This window comes from Haliotis rufescens, unplaced genomic scaffold (assembly GCF_023055435.1).
Source record: "Haliotis rufescens isolate VD_foot unplaced genomic scaffold, xgHalRufe1.0.p SCAF_50, whole genome shotgun sequence".
NCBI lineage: Eukaryota > Metazoa > Mollusca > Gastropoda > Lepetellida > Haliotidae > Haliotis > Haliotis rufescens.
In genome coordinates, this window is record NW_025964224.1 from 789,864 (window position 1) to 809,075 (window position 19,212).

The 19,212-nt window shown below is 36.6% G+C and overlaps 1 protein-coding gene across 1 annotated transcript in view; it reads left to right on the forward strand.

The window, feature by feature from the left end:
- The first annotated feature begins 1,988 nt into the window (after window positions 1–1,988).
- The window catches only part of LOC124126367 (deoxycytidylate deaminase-like), a 69,675-nt gene continuing 52,451 nt past the window's right edge, over window positions 1,989–19,212 (forward strand). Inside the window, exons 1-2 of the mRNA XM_048384740.1 lie at window positions 1,989–2,219; window positions 14,815–14,870. The gene's annotated coding sequence lies outside the window, so the exon portion shown is untranslated. The remainder of the gene's footprint in view (window positions 2,220–14,814; window positions 14,871–19,212) is intronic.

Sequence of the window (19,212 nt, forward strand, 5' to 3'; positions counted from 1 at the left end):
GATAACTCCATTTGCTACTTCTGTGGTAGTCACAACCCATTTATACTTCAAAAAATAGCTTTAACCCTTTTAAAGCTTTTGAGAAATTCAACAGTATGGGTTTGGTCTGACAAAGCAAGAAGCACAAATGGGGCATGTTTCGGCCAATGATTAGAGTATTCTTGCAAGTTTAAGGGTCCAACAGGAGTTGTTTCTGCGACATGCTATTTCAAATCCCAAAATTCAGAGTGATATTTATGAAAAGAAAAATTGAAATAATACAAATATAAATTTCTTCCAGGTGAAGGCTATCACTTAAAATCAAATTAACAAAGCAGATTTTAGTCAATGACACATCTCTTGGGGTAGAAGTTCATCTCTGTCACCATTCTATGGTATTTCTGGAAAGGAAAGTTAACTTACAAAGTTGTAATATACGTGAAAGGCTTAATGTTGCTGATTAAGCGCAAAGATATAAACTCTAACTGACTGCTCAGTAACATTCATGTAATATTAGTAATATTCAAATAAGTGTACTTGTTCTAGGTGTGTGTGTGACGTGGATACATATATATAAGCGTATAGAAGAAACGTCAACAAACTTGTAACTATGTATAAAATAATAAATAAGCAATGTTCTTCATATGTAACTGATCTTATACCACCAGCTGTGTCACAGAAGGTCAATTATAATCTCAGAAACAGCCATTTTGATTTTGTAGTTCCATTTGCACGGACATCTACGTTTAAAAGGTCTTATATTATAGATACATTAGGCCAATGGAATAATCTATCATCAGAAATCAGGGATAGTCCGTCAATATCTTATTGTAAAGCTGTCGCATCTGAGCAGCCTACATCGCCACCTATGCACTATAATTGCGGTGAGAGATCTACGAACATATTGCACACTAGATTGAGACACAATTGTAGCACACTAAATTCCAACCTGTTTCGTGTTAATTTATCTGATACTATTTCCTGCAAATGCGGAGCTCCTTGTGAAAATTCATTCCATTTCTTCTTCGAATGTACCTTATATGATGATATTAGGGAGACATTACTGACAGCTATCGATAATCTTGGAGGACAAAAAACTCTACATAGTATTCTTTTAGGTGATCCAAACTTAGATGTTTTCCTGAATGCAAAAATATTCTTGTCTGTACACAAATTTATAGAAACGACTTACAGATTCAGTAGCTAGCATATTTTTGTTTCCAAACTGGTCATCATTAATATTGTTAAATCTATATACAACACTAACATGTACATGTATAATATTAGCATATGTATGAGATGCACACTGTCTTCACTTTCCAGCACATTGTACATATCCTTCATATGAGCACTGTATAGAAATGTATATTGCACACTATGTTTCCACAATGTGATGCTTCAACTGTAAATTGTTCATTTTCATTATGCAATATTATGTATAACTGTATAAAGGGAGAAGTCGGTAATAAGTGCTGCACTTGGGCCCAATCCCTTTGTCTTTTTGGACAATACAATAATAATCATAATAATAATAATAATAATAATAATAATAATAATAATAATAATAATAATAATAATCAACCAATGTATTATGATCAGGGTCAATTGGTATCCCTTCAGCAAGTGCGAATCAGGTCCTAACACATCTGTTTTGTCATGTATCACGCGCTATACAGTCGAACCTCGCAAAAATATGATTTATGAAGGATCGACCAATTACTAATAAAATACATTGTGCTGTACAGACCTACGCAGCATGCTGTGACAGCGCACTGCATTATTGAAACGGCTGAAGAAATGTATAAGTAGCCTAGTTTAGACTATGCACTTGTTTTGTGTACAGATACGACGGCGAGGTTGGGGCAACCTGACACACATGAGCATGAATAGCCATGTTTACCTGTACTAGGTGACTGCCAAGGTTGAACTTATTCATGTGTGAAAAATGCTGTCGAGGCATCTGTACATCTTCTTTGTCGAATTGCATTATTACAGTACATCATATACATTCATATATATTTGTTGAGCACGAAACCATGAAGTGTAGCCAGGACATTTCCTCGAAACTATGGGCGGCCATGTAGCTTCAATATCTTGTAAATTATATCACTGAACATAGGTCAAGGTGTATTCAGTAAACAAAGATCTGAAGGGCTGTATTTCCTTCATCGAACACACTATGCGTTCATCACAGTTTGTGACGGATTACGGATACGAACGAACTAGCACTTGTTTGGCAGGTAGGTTTTGTTAAGATTTGTTATCTTGTTCTCTCTCTACCCTCTACTTCCTTAATCACAATTTAAATCCCAAATAGACTTTCGGGCCTTACACTGTGGCAATTTTAGACCCTCTGTTTCTGTATTTACTTGAGCTCATTTCCCCTAATGATTACATCATCTCATAAGACTAAGTCATCAATGATGTCAAAGCTGTCTGACATGTTTCTTATGAACAGTTTATGAAGCTAAACAATGTCCAAGTGACTTAAGCCAAATATACGCGATATCCATTTGATCGACTTTTGTATGTGATTTTGGGGGAGAGGAGGTGCTAACTACTACTTAAAAACAGAGATCATATTAGATTACTAATGAGATGGTGATAAGGCTCAGGTTATGAAACAATCTGAACTCACAGTCTTGAAATACTACACAATACACAGCCTGGGACCCTAGCTTCAATGGCTACAGTGTGCAAAGATTGTTTGTGAATGAGATAAACTATATTGTTAGATTTAGTTCTCAGGATATTAGTTCTTGAAATGCATGACGTAGCAGTCCCCTCATGTACTCAATATATGCTATTTCAGTATCCAAGTATCTTCAGGCGACATTTCCCAGACAGTGGAAAATATTCATCCTTATTCCAACACAATATTTACAAGCAAATGAGAAAAAGAGACAAACGATTTCTGTGATGAGTGAAGCACCGTATGTGTGTGTGTGCGTGCGGGTGCATGCGTGTGTGTGCGTGTCTATGTGTGTGTATATATATATATACTTATTGCCACTTCCACGCTATATATTGTATATAGCGTGGAAGTGGCAATAAGTATGGCACTTGTGCCCCATCCCTGTGTCTCCTTGGACAATAAAATATATTTGGAACAAATAACAAAACACACACACATCATACCATATTACATGTCTCGTATTCCTGTGTGTAGTATATTAGATACACTGCAAAAAACAGAACAAGTATGTATGTAGACTTAATGGTCAAGTGCACAGAGCGGATTAACAGTGACAGTGACAAGTGACAAGTGACAAATTGTTTATTTTTGTCTCATCGGTTGGTTTGGTTGGTTTGTTGTTTTACGCCGCACTCAGCAGTATTCCAGCTATATGACGGCGGTCTGTAAATAATCGAGTCTGGACCAGACAATCCAGTGATTGACATCATGAACATCGATCCACGCAAGTGGGATCGATGACATGCATCAACCAAGTCAGCGAGCCTGACCACCCGATCCCGTTAGTCGCCTTTTACGGCAAGCATGGGTTGCTGAAGACCTATTCTACCCTGGAATCTTCACGGGTCTTGTCTCATCGGAGATACAGGTTGTAGGCATATACATTATTATTAAGGTACACTATAAAGTATCTCTGCCACCCACCATATGGGTTATAAGAGACCATACATAATGCATAGTAAAACAAATTGAGTTAAAACATATAAAAAGCAGTATAAATATATATGGTGTTATTCGTAGTGAGATTTTCTTCGAACAGCCATTTTATAGCACATACTACCTAGTGTTGAAATAATATTATAATCATCTAGAATATATACAAGCTCAATATTATCACTTATGTTGCCATTTGTGGGGTTAAATACTTGTGGAAGGTGGGTAACACGAATATCATCATAAAGTGAGCAGTGGAGAAGAAAGTGAGTTTCATCTTCTACACATCCAGGGCAACATTTACAAAAACGTTGGTTAACTGGCACAGGAGGATTAGAATAACGTCCCAATTCAATCTCGAGCTTCATTGAACCGCATCTTAAAGATGATAAAACCGACCTTTTATAACGGGGAAGGAGGACATAAGGCTCTGTATAAATAGCTGTTTTAAATGTCCTATAGGTTATCATTTTCAGTCGGGGTTGATTGCATTGCATTTTTTATTATTATCACAGGAAAGTGTTGAAATCGATTTGTGCTGAGCTCAGATTGGTTTGTACGGGATGCCGCGAAGTGATTTGTAAAATGCTCTCGTGCGCATAGGAGATTAGCCAACTGAGTGGATTGCACAGAGGATGAAAGCTATATCATTATAATTTGAAAGTGTTGAATTTGGTTTGTACGGTTTAATTGTACGGTATACATTGTTATACTGTAAAATCTTCGCGGAAAATCGCGTTTTTTAAAACAGTAGTCCTCGGAAAAATCATCCTACGCGTAAAAATATAATCAAAGATTTAAAAGTACTCCGAAAAACCGTCGCGGATTGTCTTGGTTTTTGATAAGAGCTTTCAGCACCAAACGTACCTTAATTATTATTCATAACACAATACTATTATTGTCTGATCTTAAGTTTCCGGTCATCATACGTTTTCTATCTCGAATACTTGCACTATAACGAAGAATGTGGCATCACACAGAAATTGTAAATACTCCGATCATGGCTTGTTTTTATGATAACGTTGTCTTTTATAAATGAATGAGATGTTTTACAGTAACTGTTGTTCATTTGAAAAAACTATGAATGTTTATTCAGCGTCCGAAAACTCATATAACGGGGATATATGTTGTATTAATGTCTTATGTTTTACAAAAGGTAAGTAAGTACAAGGTAAGCTTTTCTCAATATGCTTTAACATGGGAAAGGGTCAGACATTGCACGTTTGTGGCAGTATTGCTCGCAGGCCAGAATATCAGGCCGGGTTTAGAAAACACTATTCGACTACAGATCATATTTTTACATTAAATGCAATTATAGAAAAATATTTGATGAAACGTGGGAGAAAACTGTATGTAGCTTTTGTTGATTTCTGGAAGGCTTTTGATTCTGTGAATCGTCATAAACTGTGGATGTGCCTTAGAAGAGCTGGATTACGGGGCAAAATGTACCTGATTCTTAAAAGTATGTACTCTAATGTCAAGGCGTGTGTGCGCTGTAAAGGTGATTTCACTGACTTTTTTATTGTCCGCTTGGCTTGAAACAAGGATGCGTATTAAGTCCCATTCTATTTTCATTCTTCATTAACGAACTGTGTATAGAAATAATGAATAGTGGCAAACACGGGGTCCAATTATGTCCGGATATTATAGAATTGTTCTTATTATTGTTTGCTGATGATGTTATTCTTATATCACACTCAGTCTCGGGTCTTCAGAACCAATTAAACATTTTGACTGATTACACTGATGATTGGAAGTTAACTGTAAACTTAGAAAAGACAAACATAGTCGTTTTTAGAAGAGGTGGCCCATTAGCTTCAGTCGAAAAATGGTTATATAAGGGTTCGAGAGTTAAAGTTGTTAGTAAGTATAAATACCTAGGTGTTCTGTTTACCAACACTTTAAGTATGGGTAATCTTGTTAAGGATTTATCTGTAAAGGGTGAAAAAGCCATGGTCATGTTATTGTCAACTTTATCTAAACTCCAGCCTTTATCCCTAAGTATATTCTTTAAATTGTTTGACACACAGATACAACCAATACTTTTGTATGGCTCTGAATTATGGGGTTTTAAACATTTTAATACAATCGAAAAAGTACATCTTCTTGCTTGTAAATTTTTTTTAATGATTGGTGTCAACTCCCCTAATAATATTGTTTACGGAGAGTGCGGTAGATATCCTTTGTACGTTAATTCATATATTCGTTGTATCAGATATTGGCTAAAAATACTTACTATGCACAAACAGCGACTGCCAAGGAAAGCTTACAATATGTTATACAACTATGATAATCTGGGTTACAAAACTTGGGCATCAAATATTCGGGTACTTTTGTTCTCAAATGGCTTTGGCTTTGCTTGTATTTATCAAGGAGTTGGTAACACCTGTATGTTTGTAACTATGTTCCAAGAAAGAATTGTAAATACCTTTTATCAAACATGGATGTCTAATTTAAATGCAAGTAGCAGATATGATGTGTATAGATCCTTCAAATCCTTACTGGAGCCTGAAAAATATTTAAGTGTTCTTTGAAATTTAAATCTTCGTTCAACATTCACGCGTTTTTGTATGGGACTGAGCGATATTAGAGTAAATACCGGAAGAAGACAAAATACGTTAAAATCTATGCGTTTGTGTCCATTATGTGATATGGGTGTTGAGGACGAATTTCATGTACTTTTTATCTGTGAGTTTTACCAAAATATCCAAAAACGTTTTGTACCCGCTAAATACCTTAAACAGCAATGTACCACATCCCTTATATCACTTATGTCTAATCAATCTTCTGATGTAATCTACAGCCTAGCTCAATTTCTCCATCAAGCACTCAATATTCGTCAAGAACTTGTAAATACAAATGTCTCCTAGAATGCACATATTTTGAAAGTATGTATACATTGTGTGTATTTGTATATAGGCCGGAGGCCTTTCATACAATAAACTTCTTGTCTTGTCTTGACCTGGCGGGTGCGCTGAAGCTATTCCCAATTTTTTTTAAAGACCTGATTTAATTTCGAATTTTTACTGCATCCGCCATCTTTGTTTATTTGACTTTACTTTTGCCACTGACTTATGACATTTGTTGGTATGAATATTGTCCAAAACGGCACGAAATTGCTAAAAGTGCAATGTTTAAAATATTTCTGGGGGCTCAGTCAACAAACTACGACTGTAAATGTATTGTACAACCGATGCAAGAAAATAACAAAACCAAATTATGAACATGTGGAATATGAATACAAATACCTGTACTTTTTAGAACAAGAGATTTACACATTGACGTATTCAGATATAATTGATATTTTGCTTTACTTATATAAATGCGAATTGTATTTATTGTGTTTCTTCATCTACAATTCCACAAGGCACAAAACTTGCTTACATTTAAAACAAATAATACTCTGGTTATTGCGCAAAGAAGAATCCAGTACCAATGAAAGTACCAAAGCATTCATATAACATATCGAAACTCATGGTTGTTAACAATCAGGCCGTCAACATAATGACGGTATTAGTGGGCACATCGTAGTATTTGAAGTTAAAAAATGATAACTTCATATTTATACTCATACAAAATGAACAGTAATTGAGTTCATGCTTTCATTGGCAGCTTCAAGATATATATTGTGTATGATTAAAATAGATGAGAGAACAACAGTATCGCTAAATGATCCCCCGTGCCGTACCATTTCTAAGAAACGAGTGCACAGTTTGGTATCAACTGTTTGGTTTCGAAAGGTTCGTAAAACATGGTATTACACATAGACTCGTTTCGTATTTTATTAATCGCCTCTTTTATGCAAACCCAATTTTCGAAAACGAACGGAGATATCCGTGCTTGTTTTTCTGAGTGAGGGAAGATAATTTATATATTATGTTTTCTTAATTAGACATTAAATTATCGTTCCAACAGAATTCAGAAATTACATATGTTAACAGTTTAGGAAGTTATACACAGCATCTTGAAAATGAACAAAAAGAAGAAGAATGGTTTATTTATGTGTCACTATTTAAGCACCCAACCACGTAAGCTACTAAGTAAACAATGTCATTTAACCCTCAATTACTATTAGTTAATTAGTATAGTTCACCTGCAGTATACTGTATCTCTTCGCGTTTAAACAAGGATCGATCCCTTGTGAGTTGTTGGTGAGACATGTCAAATAATATCTGGAAATAAGGGATTAACCTTAGTCACCATAAAGGTAACCTCCCAAAACCCCTACATCCCATTTCCCCTACAGCTTAAGACAACAAAGTTCACGGTCCATGGCACTGCTAATCCCTAGTCTGTTACCTATTTCATACAATGGAACAACCCAAGAAACACGAATAGATTGTGATAAATATTTAATTACGATTACGATATTATTCAAAATTCATAATACATTATAATAAAATGTTCATTTTTCAAAATTCATAATACATTATAACAAAATGTTCATTTTTCATTTCTTAATACATAATAATAAATTTCATCTCAAATGTTCAATTCACTCTTTATCCCAGCCTGAGGAGATGGCCAACCGCATCTAGAAACTGCATTGGGGATTTCACCTCTCTATTCAACTCTTCCTCCAGGCGGCAGAGACGGTTCTCCATCTCTCTGTACACTCTCTACCTGCCTCTTGGAGCTGCTCCAAAGTCGAGCTGTAAAATCTTAGCTCGTTCTGCCTGTTCCACCTTCCTGACTACCTCGACAAATCGGTAGATGTTAAGTTGGGATGTCGGTGAGGGTGACCTCGGTTGAGTCGGTTATGAAAGCCTTCCAGGTTGTTGTTCGTCCTGGGACCTGTTGTACCGTCATGGTTCCACAGTGGTAGGGGGAATCGTGCTCCGTGATTGATCCAGGTAGTGACGATGTAGTCGTTGAAGGCGACAGCTCTTGGTACATCTGGTGTGTTGTCCATTGCGTCAACCCACGTGTCCTGGATCTTGTTCTGGGGGAGTAGGGGTGGGCCAGCTGCTCTTCTTATCCACTTGCAGACTCTCTAGACTGCCAAACGCCAGAATCTTGTCATCATCACCGTCAGCAAACAGGAGGAAGGGTCGTCCATCTGCTGTCTGCGTCCAGGAATCCTGGAGATCCACCTCCGATCTTGTCTGTGGCAAAACAGGAATCGTCTTCTGTCTGTGCCGGTACAATGCGCTGCTCATGGTGGGGAAGGATGGCATCATACATACATACATGGCATCATAGATACATACATGGCATCATACATACATACATACATACATACATACATACATACATACATACATACATACATACATACATACATACATACATACATACATACATACATACATACATACATACATACATACATACATACATACATGTATCTTCTACGGCTTTTTTATTACATAATTTACAAATTCTATCCTGTAAAGGCGTGATAGGCTTAGCAAATCTACCAATTTCAACTTGTAAGGGTAATGTGCCGAAGCGTAACTTGCTAAAGATACTACGATGAAACCTGTTCATTATACATGTTACATACGGTTCAGGAGACAGCGAGTGTTTGAACAATCGATAAGTACGAAGCTTATTTCCATTTTGTAAACCTCTATCATTCCACAATTCTGAATACCAATTATGCTCATCTAACGCTAATAGCTTATATTTTAGACGGGTAAAATCGAATTGGGTTAAATGCAGACTGTCAGAGACAGTTAGATCTAAACTATTAAGCAAATCCAAAACATTGTTTACCCAGGGTTTACAGAATTTTGTAGACCATTTTCTAATCCAACAAAGAAGTCTATTTGGATCTACCGCTTGAATTCGCCGCCAAAAACGAAATATTTCAATATGCTGTTTTGTAAGTGGGCTTGTCCATCCTAATTCGCCACGGACTGATAGATTTGGAGTTTTGTTAATAACCGCAAGACAGAAACGAGCAGCTCTGTTATGAACAGAATTAATACAGCTGGATTGCTTGAGACCCCTGGTTGCCGAACTGTACGAAAGTATAGGCTGAACAAGATTATCATACAGTTTATCAAAAACTGAAAATTACATACCACCCGCTAATTTAAATTTACAGATAAGAACACCAAGAGCTCTATTTGCTGATGTTGCCAATTCCTTAACAGAATAAGTAGTATCCAAATTATATAGCCTGCGCCCTTTGCCTTTGAGAGATTCTGTGTCTGTAGAGCTGGTTTTGTCCTTGTCTATTGGGTATTCACTCGCTGGAACACAAATATTGGATATTAGCATTGCATTGTGATTTTGAGCATCCGGGTGCATATATGACATGTAAATATGTTTCCAATTATAGTACTTGTTGTTCATGCATATGTTCTAGCAATAATCAATTTGATAAATATTCGGTTTGCTTAATTTCTACTTTGAAAAAAGCTTCGTTGGTCTGTATAATTTAGCACGCGCATGGTTGGGTGCAAACCAAATTATGTTAATTTCTCATAAATTAAACCACCAGCGGCGGTACTGGAGCATATATCTAATACAGAATAGTACATCAAGGATGCAATTTCCATGTTAAGATTATGTATTTCTGAAGCTTGAGTACATGAACTGGTTGAGTGACGTATTTTACGTGATTTACATCATGAAAATATAAAAGAATCTACACAGTGATACAGGTATAAATGGCGAGTTGTGATTTATTTAAGAACGAAGTCAGTAATTGGGGATTTAACTTGCGCTTTCCGACATTATGCGTATTTCGCACACTGTTAAGAACGAATTGTTATTCATCTATTCATCTACCGGTGTTGTATCTACTTATATGTTCATTAATGCCAACATCACAGGACTAAGTAAATAGTTTTTTGAATGTTGTTTCGTGAATACATATTGCGTAACACATTCCCAGAGCACAAACCCAAATCGGCCGTCCCTTTGTTTCAGGTATTATTAATTAGAAAATGAATTGCCACCATATGTCCCGGCACTTTTATGACATGTAATGAACCTAGTCAGTCCCTGGGTCTGTAACAACTTTATAACATCAAAGCAACATGAATACGTAATTTGTATTAAATCAAAAATTGACTTATAGGTTATAACATGAATATTATTGCGCTTTTGAGGATAAAAGTGCAACTTTTGTTTTGGGATGAAAGTACTTAAAAATACCCTTAAAAAGACATGATTTAAGAATTTCAGAATCAACTGTATTTATGCACGACTTCAAACAAACTGAAAAAGTATACATATGTTTATAAAGCTATATTTACATGCATGGCACAAAGATTAACATGAAATAATAATGTTGGTCATGTTTGTTAATTTCTACATTTCATTGTTATTGGTGTTCTGAGGAGGTTGTAATTATACAAGGGTTTTGGTCTTCTTGACCTGGAATACATGAACTGGTTGAGTGACTTTCTGCCATCAACGTGACCCACACATATACCCACAATCCTTTGACAAAGAGAAAGAAAGGGTCATAAATCGTACAAATATCATATCTACCTGGTACTAAAAGTTCACTATCCATCTCCTCTGATAACAAACTGTTACATTTTATATCCCCAAGCACCAATACTCAGTATGCTCATGGAGTAATTGTCAAAATCAGAAACCCGAATGAAATCCTGTCTACATCGTCACACCCGGTGATAGTTAAGACAGACAGACAGTTTATTATAGTCTCACCTCATTACAATGATTTATACATACTTTTAAAATACAAAAATTTATATCTCAAATACATATCATATGTAAAAGTATACAAGTATAAAGTGTAACGAGCCACCCTATACAGGGTTACGAGAGACTTTTCATAAAATTAAGATCTACAGATCTACTCTGACAACATGGCAGTCCGTATTCATTCATCCCAAAAGTTATATCCTCTATATCAGGTGACTATTCCAATTATTAATGGTATCAGGAAGGAATGACTTGGCATAGCATTCTGTTCAGCAACTTGTAGCCTGTAAATTGGTTCGATTTCTTTAAAAGTAATCACTAACAGAACAGATGTTTTCAATCTTGTGAAATAGTGTTTTCATTTGGCTATGTTAGTTTCTCTGTAAAGTTCCTCATGGCTTGTACCCCTTGTCGCACCAAAAAAAGGCCGTAATGAATCTAAGTGTAAACTTTCTAGGATTGATTCTTGTTCTTTGGTACAATTATAGGGGCGGTCGGGTAGCCTAGTGGTTTAAGCGTTCGCTCGTCACGCCGAAGACCCGGGTTCGATTCCCGACATGGGTACAATGTGTGAAGCCCATTTGTGGTGTCCCCCACCGTGATATTGCTGGAATATTGCTAAAAGCGGCGTAAAACCATACTCAATCACTCACTCACTGGTACAATTATCCCAGATATGGGAGCAAACACATGGTCAATATATGCTTGTACATAACCTCTAACGACTTTAACTTGAAATTGAATAGTTTATGTTTTCTTTGGATTAAATTTTACTTGCTTTAATCCAATTGGTAATTTTCTCCAAATTGGCATTAATATTTTACGCAGTTGTATTTGGAGTTGTCCATTTGGGGAATTGTCTGGACCCCACCGCAAACACAGTAAACATAAATTCTAAGGGTGAAAATATATACAATAGTTTGTTGGCTCGACATGCTAAGCTCCATAGTTTTAGTTATAATGTAAAAATAATTGTGATTTTGAATTATATTAAAACTTTTTATACATTTATGTATTTGACGTGAGAGGGGTAGCGAGACACATATATAACATGCTCTATTTTATGATAATGATTGTACAATTTGGATTGCTTTAAACCTGTTTCATAAAACAAATATAGGATTTGATGTTGTCATATCATGAATCAATTTATTTAATATTTACTTGATGACTTTGTTGTGTACTAGTCTTGTAAGTAAATTATATTTCTTCCAAATGTTCTATTGCGAACACATATAGAGTCAGCGCTCATGATTGTCATATCTATTGCACGAATGAATGAACATATCATCATTGATAAACTTCACTGTGTGTTCTGAAGTCAAATCTCTGTAAGGCATCCTGCACGGCTTCATTCATGTTTACCCTCAAATGTACGATAACAAAATCTGTGTGTCTTTCGCGCGTCAATCTTCTGCTGTTACAATCGTTATATCAAAGTTAACTTATGTTTGGGGTCTTGGTGAAATTTAATCACAATGCAATTAAATCAAGCGTATCAGAAGAGAAATGTAAATCGTTTAGTGACACCATTAACGACTGTAAGTGATCAATCACATATACTTACTAGATAATATCGTCCGACACAAACACATTTCGATATTAAATGTACTTGATTAACTGATTCTTGTATCATTTTGCTTTGCTAATTAAATCTGAAACGTTTTCATTCTAAACAATTCCGAAACAAGCTTAGGATACAAACATATTTAGGCATTAAAACCCGTTTAACTCATCGGGCAAGGATTAAACACTATTTACAACGTTGATACCAATTAGACGTCTTCTAGGGAAAGGAAGTGCCCACTACTAATATAAAGACAGAGATCATTAGATTATTTTATGCTATTTGAGTATCCCAATATCTTCAAAAGTCATTTCACAGACATTGAAAAATAATCATCGTTATTCCAATACAAAATATACATGAAATGAAGGATACGAGAAAAAACGTTTTCTGTTGTGAGCGAAGAGTCAACAAGAATGACAAATTATATGGATCTTTAACTTGAATGATAAAGGAAAACATTACGCATAAAACACTTACATGTATAATAAATTATTACAAATACATTCGCCTACATTCTGTGAAAGAGTATTCTTAGTTGTACAGATCTGAGTTTCAAGGTGAATAAGGTAAGACTGTTGCATGTTAGTAAGTGTGACCTAGTGGATTAAATTGAAACAACACTTGCAATAGTGTTACTGTGAGGTACGATGTTACAACTTCACTTATAAGGACATATCCCTCTTTTAAGAATGCATGTAGTTCCCCCGGATAGTACCATACACTTGTGAATTTCAGGTTTGTGCATGTTGTCAGAATGTTTAAAAAGCTGTAATTCTGTACAAACTCCAGAAAAGTCATAGAATGAAACCTTAGGCTTGGTTGGATATTCAACTGAATTCTGAATATCTACCATCCTTTAAAAAGCTTGCATCTTATTATATCGTTCACGGCGGCAATTCCAGCAGATGGTGAAAGACTATGAATTTCCTTTGTAAACACAGACTAGATCTAAAACAAACTATTTGTCCACCGCAAATGAAAATTCATAACCTCGTATTTACTCAGGAATTGACTTTTAAATATTCCGAGGGTAGCGTATGTCGGGGCGAGGATTATTTATATATTTATGGAAACGTATTTATGTGAATCATTTCCTCAAAACAAACATATCTGTTGATAACACACCAGTATAGTCATTGGATTATATATAGCTTCAACACATAACCAGCATGCATATAAACGTGTGAGGGAGTTAACCCACATGTTTAAGCATGTTTATAGTAAACTGTTTCAGTTAATCGTTAATAGTATCAGTTACAAAATAAAGTATGTCATTCCGCTTGGATGGCCAGTCCCCGGTGTGTTGTTTGTTTGACATTCCCTTTCTGCTTGAGAAATCAAGACTACCCTTAATCTTCTTCAAGGTGTACAGCTACATGTAAGAATCTACGTTTTGACACATTCACATTCACACATTGAGCAATGGAGTTCAAACAAGTGCTTCAGATAAAAGAACGTTTATGATATATATACAATAATTGTACTTAACATTTGTTGATGTGCACTTATGTCCTCCATTACTTAGTATCATAAGCAGCATGTAGTTGTCATATTATAATTATCCTGACAGCCAATGTGCACTTATTGTATTGGGGCGACTACAACAGACGTCATGTTTGGCATATTCATAATTTTTTTATAACAAATGATATTTCATCTTTACCTGGTTATAACATTACATTAACTCTGTATTTTTTACAGAACACAAACCTCAAAAAGTATTCGAATAATTAAAATAGTGGCATAGATCCACATCTGACACAAAAACAAGTATTGTTGATAAATAGTGTGGGGCGGTCTGGTAGCCTAGTGGTTAAAGCGTTCGCTCGTCACGCCGAAAACCCGGGTTCGATTCCCGACATAGGTACAATGTGTGAAGCCCATTTCTGGTGTCCCTCGCCGTGATATTGCTGGAATATTGCTTAAAGCGGCGTAAAACCATACTCACTCGCTATTCATGTACAACGTTTTTGTTACAATATAATTATGTATGTCCGTTTATATACAGGATTTCTCTTTTACGATTCGTTGTCGGAAGTGACAAGATCAAAGTGGGAGCTTGCGGTAAGTACACTTTTTTAGTTCCCTAAAGTACAAGTAGATATCTTCAAAAAGCACTATGTGTAATGGGGAACAGCGTAAAATAAATTCTCAACAGTGAGCGGGCTGTTTTTCTTTCAAACTCTTACTCTTTCATGTTTTATTTCCTGAATAATGAGAATACTTCTCCTGCCTTTTGATTTCATAGAAGTAAGATCAACAGTTAAACATGTTGTATGCAGTCTAGCATTGTCGTGTTGAAGGATAACTTGATGGAAACAACATGTGGCTGAAGGGTTTCATCACAATAGCGTTGGGTCGTTCAGTTGCCTGGCACTAGGTATATTCTACCTGTGTGAGAGAAATTTGCCTACAATATTTTGCTGCCAAATCCAAATCTGTCGATCTGCCGATGTCGGTGCACCCTAGCTTACCCATATTCTCAGTGCGGCATAAATCGCTTACCCAAATGTCGCTGAACAATGTTCCATCGCTGTTTGGGGCATATACTGCTTGCGGCTCAGTTGAGAATTTGAGAATTGCAAATAACGTAGCCGTATGAAGCGGACCTTGGAAGCCATTGTAACACGGGGACGGCTCGACCTGGGTCAGTCAATTGACGTCCCATGCTTTTCGTATCGATACTAGAGGAATTGATGGTGTCTTGGCACACATTTCAATATCCGGGCTCCAACTGACTGTAACTCTCCTGTTTCCAATCGACCTACGAGGTTGCTCTGTTGAGCTTCAGTGAGACGTGGCACGACGTCACAGGTAAAACAGTTGCTACCAGTCAAACCACCCCACCATGAACGTGCATTGATCCTATTGTAATGTGGTGTTACCATTTCTTACTTTTGCAATATGCATGTGGTCGTTGTTGCGCTTTGAACGCTTAAAACAATGACAATTTAATTATTAAGTATGTATATGAAGACAACAAGGTATGAAATATATCATGTATATTGTTATGGTTCGGGTAATGATGTCGCTCTGCCACTACTTTGGGTCATTTCAATAATATTATGCTCCTTGCATTTGCAATTGGCCAATCAGCCTCAGATTCAGTTAAAAGTGTTGTCATGTCGTCACATTGTCATACCGCAATTACACAATCATACCATCATATTGTCATATCAAAATATTACTCTATTACCATGTTTTTCTTTTGCCATATCATCGTATCGCGTGACCATATCGCTTGTGGCCTTTTTGCTTCGAATTCATCGTGATAACATGTCATGTTATCACCATAACATGTCGTTCTATCCCTATGTCGTGTCATGCTATCAACTTGTCGTGTCATGCTATCAACTTGTCGTGTCGTACTATCGCTCCATCGTCTAATTCTATTGTTTTGTCATTGTGTTTCGTATTATCGCTTTGTCGCGCGATATTGTGTGGATTTCTCGGAGCGATATGGCGAGGACCCCTCTCAGTGACCATCTTCTTATAACATGTTGAACAAAATGCAGGAGTGCAAGAGAACCAACACAACAGGAACACTTCTCGCTTTGAACGCTTAAAACAATGACAATTTAATTATTAAGTATGTATATGAAGACAACAAGGTATGAAATATATCATGTATATTGTTATGGTTCGGGTAATGATGTCGCTCTGCCACTACTTTGGGTCATTTCAATAATATTATGCTCCTTGCATTTGCAATTGGCCAATCAGCCTCAGATTCAGTTAAAAGTGTTGTCATGTCGTCACATTGTCATACCGCAATTACACAATCATACCATCATATTGTCATATCAAAATATTACTCTATTACCATGTTTTTCTTTTGCCATATCATCGTATCGCGTGACCATATCGCTTGTGGCCTTTTTGCTTCGAATTCATCGTGATAACATGTCATGTTATCACCATAACATGTCGTTCTATCCCTATGTCGTGTCATGCTATCAACTTGTCGTGTCGTACTATCGCTCCATCGTCTAATTCTATTGTTTTGTCATTGTGTTTCGTATTATCGCTTTGTCGCGCGATATTGTGTGGATTTCTCGGAGCGATATGGCGAGGACCCCTCTCAGTGACCATCTTCTTATAACATGTTGAACAAAATGCAGGAGTGCAAGAGAACCAACACAACAGGAACACTTCTGTCACACTTCTACGATTCGATTCCTGATCTGGCTTGAACGTTGTTGACTGCGTCGTCAAAACACTCACTCGCAGGGATGAAATAGAACTTCCTTGTAGCCATCTGACACAAACATGGACTTTGAAACATTCTTTCTGATATATTCTCACTAACAAAACAAGGATCCTGTAAAACAAGGATGTAAAATCTTGGTGTACATGTATATGTAGGCCTTATCAGTGACGGGATGTTCTCTCCGTCAGATGCGGAATGATTTTCCCCACCAGACATCTCTGTAGACATTTAGGATCTTCATCCTTTGTTTTGATAGGAACCAGGAACAGACTATGGAGAGGATGATTTACAAGCGCTTCAGTTTGGTGGTTCTTTTGACGGTACTGCAGAGTGGCATGGGAATGTATCTCTGTTGTGCTTTTATTACCCCAGTATCTGCAATAAAAAAACATGTATCATCCATATGATACGGATCCTTTACCAGAGTAAATATCTTTTTGGAATTTATAGATTAACTGTATTAGAACAAAGAATGACATGCCCTTTAAATCAGCTTTTCACTCAGCATCGAATTTCACACAGTAGGGGATGTCAAGTGAGTAAGTGAGTGAGTATGGTTTTACGCCGCTTTTAGCAATATTCAAGCAAATCACGACGGGGGACACCAGAAATGGGGTCCATACATTATACCCAATTCGGGAATCGAACCCGGGTCTTCGGCGTGACGAGCCACCAGGCTACCCGACCGCCTCAGGGGACGTCAAGAAACATACGTTTGAGTTACTGTTATTAAATAAAATGGAGATGACCAGATAATTGTCAGTGTAATATTTATAACACATAACTGAATAATACGTGAATCTGCATAACTCGTGAGGATCACAATGACTTGATTATTTGTGATTAGTATTTAATATACATATCTTGAATCGTAACACGTTTGCTCTCTATCTTGAAACACATTACAAGTTTCTAAAAGCCGGATTTTACACCATTGAAACAAACGCAAATACGAGTACAATAGGAAATGTATGCTGTGACCGGCTTTATGTGGTGTTTTCCGATATGAACTAATTTTGGGCTTCTATTTGATATGGAGCTTCAACTTTGAGACATATGATCACCGTGTATTGTTGTATGCACAAGCACCATTGTCCTGAATGCTCTGATCGGATTTTCTGACATTTCCAAGGCATTTAATAAAAAGCTGATACCCCAGTAAATACTTGATAATAGAGTATTCGAATGCATTCCTTTTTATTGTAATAGGTGCTGAGCTTTCCTGGTCCTTTCTAAGTGTACTAGGGTTTGAAATATTAACGTTTCCTTAGGTGGGGAAACATTTGTAAGTATATAAATTTCAAATGTTTTCAAGCCTTAGAAAGTTATGTATCATTCCGGATATCAAAGGTATGTATTTGAATAGTTTATGCTCATATTATCGGTACTAAAATAAAATGATGATACGTTTCCAATATTTTAAATATTGGGTTAACTTTAATTTCACTTATACTGAAACCTTTGCCATCAAGGTTCATTAACCTTTCTGTGAAGGTTCTGGTTAAATAAAACAATATTATGCAAGCTGAAACGTTCCCATTAGGTCAACAATTTAATCGCTTCCCTTCACCAGGTTGCCAATTCTCTTTGACAATTGAGTGGGAGTGTGGGAGACCAGGGCTTCCGATAAATGACTGAGCCATTGAGCGTTCACTCACATGTTATAATTCACATTGGGTATCGGTAGTTTGTTGCGGTATTCAGTGTATTATTACTCTCGTCCCGTCTATAGAATAATTATTAAATTTTCGCTGTGTGCATTGAAATTCCTGCATTCCGATTAGCTTAATTGTCCACATGTTATTGCATTCCTTTCCCAAAGAATGTAAAAACCTTAAGCCATGTCCACCGAGGCGGACTACTTTTATTACTGCGGAATGTCGGGGAATCCCAATATTACAGTCGAGGGAATTCCCTTTCTGCTTACATGTATCGTCATGCACAGGACATTTAGCGACATTCATGCATATTCATTGTCCAAACTACCCTTGAAACCGAAGGCCGAGAAGGAATAAAACAGCAAACGTGCAGGCTCGCTCGCCTGATTTTTTTATCCCCACTGGCTTCGGTTCCACAACTTTCATGTCTTCGGGTTTCATTTCTAATTAGCATTCTTCCAACTGTGTTTTCCCGTTTTCAGGGAACATATCTATTTCCTTTGAGTGATTGAGTGATTATTGTTTAACACCGCATCAA